Below are 5,491 nucleotides of genomic sequence, written 5' to 3' on the forward strand. Positions count from 1 at the left end.
GAATTTTCATAGGTATAGAAGACTAGTCGGTTGAGAGCTTCCATCTATTCTGAACACCTAAGAACTAAATCTAACATCAAATTAAACCATTTCCACGCGATGCTGCAAGACTTGCTTCATTTAATAAACTTTCCCCATAATAACCAAAGAGAAGAAAATGTAATGACAGAGGTAAGCATGGAGAACACACACAATCCAAACAAAAGGAAGGGAGGGTTTAGGATTAGGAACAAGGCACCCAGCAAATATTTAACTCTTGAGTAACTTGAGTAAACTTGAGTGCGAACTGCCCTAAAAGAAAAAATTAGAACATTTAATAAGCCAGTTGTATTCTAATCCTGAATCTGATACTTAACTACAATTACCACAGGCAGGTCACCCTTTCCTCTGTGTTAAACAGGGGCAGTTACATTTTTTTGATCTGGATGTGCTGTTACAAGCCACACAGATACAATTAAAGTGACTTTGGAAGCATCAAAGGATTCTGATGTCTACAGTGGGCACAGAATTCATATATTTCTGCTTTACAGTCCTGTTCATTCCTGATTTTGTGTTACTTCATACTGTCTCTAATAAGTGAACAGGGTCTAAATTCATCTAACCAAGACCATTTGTACCTTCCAGGCTTTTACATTTCTGCCCCTTTTGGTTCCTTAAAACACACAAAACTGAGGACTCCGTACAAACCCCTGGAACTATATTTGTTTCATAGATTTGGATCATGTTCTAGAAAGCAAATAAATGCACTTTATGGCATGGAACAGATGTATGTAAAACTAGCATTCTCAAGTGTTCTCAACAAATGTTCTAGTATTCTAGTGTATTTCAGCTTCCTATCATTTAACATTAAAGCCATTTTAAAGTAAATAATGGCGAAAGGAATTATATTGCAGTAATTTTAATACATTTCATTTGGTTGCGAACATGTCATAACTTTTAAAGCTGAGGAAAAAGCACTGGAAGAATAACCAGAAAAGAGAAACTAATTTGACTATTGCCTCCTCCACCAAAGGCTGCTATTTCTTGATTTTAATTTCTAATTAATACAGTTACACTGCTTTACAGAATGCATCCGTGAACCGTGACCAGATCAATTTGTGATATTACAGTGAAAATGACAATTCAAAATTAAGAAAACAAATTTAAGCTCCATACTCTGGCAACGCTCAAAACCAGGTGGAGCTGAAATTGGATTCGGGTAGATGATAACAGCACACCTGAGAATCTACTCACAGCTTCCACGTGGCTGCCAAACTACAGCCTCACATGCCCCATATTTCAGTAAGACTGCACTGGTATGAAGTGACACGTTAGGAATAGGCATCTTGCATTTTACCTGAGACTCCGCCCTGAGCAAATTTAACCTATTATAATCTGAAATCCTTTTCTTTCACTCACACTTAGAAAATGACACAAAAACAAAAGTAGCGGAACATCTACAAAGAAATCCAGCACCGTCGTGTACTGTACAAGTGCTTAGGTGTTTCTACCTGCAACCATCCCTTACCCTACTGGCCTTCTGTAAAACACACTATGTTTCAAAATCCAAGTGGTACAGGACAGTGGTACACAGATGGAAGTTCAGGTTTGCCAAAGCACGAGTAGAACTGTTTAGCTTGGTAAATTAAACATACACAACATGCCTTTCACAGTATGACCATTTTTTTTGTCTTGCGCTATTCAAATAGCTCTATACACTTATCCTTATCTAGTCATGCAAGCCACTTCTCCCTCTCAAGGTGGAATAAATAAGTTACATTCTTGTGCTATGACACTCATTTGTGCCTTAAAAATTCACATCTGACATGTTTGTTGCTTTCAGTTAATCTTATACTAACTTGTTTGGATGTCTGAAATTGGAGTCATAATTAAAATTGTGATTAACTACTTTTATAAGTATCTATTTTAGCTCCATGACACATTTTTCCCCTAGAAAATTTGTACTGGCTGTACCTTCCTGTATTTAGCCCTGAGGCAAAGAACGTTTATATGAAGTTTTGGATAAAATTGATCAAATCACTTTAATGTTACAGGTCATGAAAAATTATGGTAGTTTGAATTTTTATATATTTCTAGTGAGAAAGGACTTATTTCAATCCCTTCAATGTTTCTACACCTCAGTCTTCATGAAGGTTGGTGTGCTCCCTCTATTCGATGTCCTGCTCCTGTTCACATTTAAAACGTTTTGGGTTTGGGTATTTTTGGCTATTGATGTCAACAAGTATAAAGTGAACAATGTCAACGGGACTTCATTTTGGAAGGCTTATTTCTTGGGTGTAGACCAGAACCCTCAAAAGGGCCTAATTTCCAAAACATTGCAAAAATTAAGTCCCTTGAAGTTCTCTTATTCTGAAACCTGAGAGCAAAGTCACTATTCACATCTGAAAAATTCAGACACGAGGTCCGGTGTAAATGAAGTTGCTTCGTGGCTGACTTGAAAATGTATGCAATTATGTTCTTATTACAACATGTATGAGCCTCCTTTTAGTTCAATGTCTGCCTTGTGCGTTTAGGCTTGTAGGGCTGGAGTTTGGACCTGACTCTGGCAGCCCCTTATTAGCAAGGTTTATTTTTTTATCCTGCTTGTAACTACTTGACATTTTGCGATGTTTGTTTGCTCTTTGTCGAAATTTGTCAGGTTGAAACTGGATCTTGCTTAACACATGATTAAGAAGCGGTAAAATTTGGTCCAGGACACAAACACTTCGGTGTTTGCTGCTTTTTTTCATTTTTCAGTCTTGCTGGTAAAGCACATGAGCCTAGTCATTATACGGGATGCATGCAATTGCAATGAACTGTTTCTGCACTTCTGAAGAAAAACTTGAATGTCAGATAAGACTAGTGCTGTAAACCAAAGAGCTATCTAGGAAAATCTGTATGTTGCTGATGGTTGTATGCTTTTAAAACTGGTATAAATTATTAAAATAAACTGTGCTGCTGTGGATAATGCTTAATAGTGAGGTTTATTTTTAATTCAGTTCCCATGCCCCAGTTAACTGAGAATCTGAGTTAGACTAAGGACTGATGATAATATACCATGCTCACAGTAGTGAAATCTTTCAGATGCAGGTGCAGCAGCGGTGGAAGGCATGGTAGAAGCTGGCTGCAATATGGACTAGCTTCAACCCTAAGTGATCAGTTACATGAGAGTTCCCCAAATTACTTGACTTTTATAAAAAAAAAAGAAAAAAAAAAGGCAGCAATATTGCACATCATACTTGAATTACAGAGGACCTTGGTTTTAAATTGAGGGGAGACACTGGCATTCTGCTTCTTTCTAATACCTTAACTTTTGCACTAGTTGGAGGGTTAATTAGGGAGATTAGTATGCAGCACTTCCTTGCCCTTCTTATGGTTTCCAAATTAGTTACTCTAAGAAACAGCATTATTAAGTGTGCTATGATAGTCTATCACATTGATTTATACGTGCTAGGAAATACACCAGAGCTTGTCTCCATGTTTACTCAAATGTGTTGCCTTTTTACTTGGCTTAAACTGACAATTTGATTTGTTAATCATGGATTAGTGTGAAGCAACAGTGCAATCAAAAAAAGTAATTCACTAATAAAAATATTTTCCTTTTAATCTAAGTAGATCTGTGTGTTTTGGGGGGGAATTAATCTCTTAAAATATAAATGACTGTTTTGCATTGTTTCCCATACTGACTGCTGAATTTGGTTTTGTGTATTCATTTTAACAAACTAGCTGACATTTCCACCAGAGTAACAGATGTAATACACACACAAAGTTTGCCTAAGTCAGACAGAGACATGGCAGCACACCAAGGAACTGAAATCTGGGTAATGCTTCAGCTATCACTTTTATTTATTTCCCAATAAAGCTTTCTACTTACTAGCTACCTGTCCCTCTTCCTAGGCCTACAAATTGAAGATGTACACGCTTTTGCAGAGACACGTGCTCTAGGGTCTCTCAACTCAATTACAGCAGCAGAGGCACACGCAACAGCAGCGACTCAGTGACCCTACAGTTACAGACTTATACTTTTAAAATTGTAATTATTTCAGAAGGTAATATAGTTCCTGATGATGTAAAATATTGCACACCCTTGCAAAAGTTACCTATCCAGTCATAAGTAAGCCTTTCCACTTTCACATTTAAGCAAAACTTTTTCCTCGCTTGAAGTGGTGTAGAAATTTTTGAAAATCTTATTTGCGAAATAATTTCCAAAAAATATGTTGTTCAACACTTCACTCACCCTTCTCGCAACTTGGCTTCCAATTTAGGGTTTCAAATGAGGTGCAATGGATGCGAACTACAGCTGCTGGGAATGCCATGAGAATTAGTGCAACACATCCAAGTTTGTCATAGAGCTTAAGGTACTAATAAACGCTACAATCTAACCTGTTCTTCTACATGCACATGCATAAGAGATGTCTTTTTGTTCATCTCAAAAAAAATTGTAGTTTCATTTAATACCACCCAGCCTTTGTCACTGTTCTTAAATCTGTTTTGTACAATGAAGAAAGAAAATACAAAAAAAATAATACCATCTCAGCAGAAAATCTATAGTGTTCTAATGGTTACTTCTTAAAGAAACTTGCAGAAGCAGCATACGTGTATGTAAAGTTTACCCAGTGAGGATTAGTGACACGTTTTCCATGTGTTGCATCTTGAGAGGCAAAAGCATTTTTGTACGTTAACATTGATTTGCTTGTTTTGACAATCACTTTGTAGCTTTTTTTGTTGTCATTATCCAGAGACTTTTCTAATTAAACTCCAGGTTAAACAAAGCACAACAGTGAAAAGCTTTCCAGGCTGAAAAACTGTATTTTTTGGCCTTCAAATGTTTTAACAGCATCTGCCTCAGCAATATTTACCCAGAATACAGTTAAGAGTCCCAACTGTGTTTCAAAATAAGTGCAGCATTTTTTCCAAAATGTTATCATCAGAGCACTTGAAGGAAATTGTCCTGTCCTCGTTACTGTGAAATGTCCATCAAAGAGACTGTCTGCCTCCACCAAGGCTGTGCTGTAAACACTGTGCCATCCCTGTCCCACTCCCTCACACAGCCTGGCTCACCAGGCAGCACGGAGGATGTCCCGGCCTCATCCCCTGCCACTCATGGAGGCCCTATGCATGCCACACTCTCTACTTTTAACATATTTAGCATGGATTTCTGTCCAACAGGTACCTCCTCCATCATTTTTCTCCTCTGTTGCACCCTTGACCTTCCCAGGGTGGACGCTGGGGACGGGGCTAACTGTGCCCATCCTCTCCTCACAGCCCCTCACCGCAGGCGCTGGGTCGCAGGGTCTTTTCTCCCTGCAGTTGCCCCCGAGCCTGCCTCAGCCATTTTGGGGCGGAACAGGGCCGGGCCGCTGCCGTGGAAACACGCGAGGGACCAAGATGGCGCCGCGCTGAAGCGAACTCGCTGCCTCCCCGCGCGCGACCGAGGGGCGGGCACGCGCCGCGCGCGGCCGCCAATCCGAAGGCGCCGTGGGGCCGCGGGCGGGCGGCGCACGCGCGGGGC

This window comes from Larus michahellis, chromosome 7, assembly GCF_964199755.1.
Source record: "Larus michahellis chromosome 7, bLarMic1.1, whole genome shotgun sequence".
In the NCBI taxonomy this organism is placed as follows: domain Eukaryota; kingdom Metazoa; phylum Chordata; class Aves; order Charadriiformes; family Laridae; genus Larus; species Larus michahellis.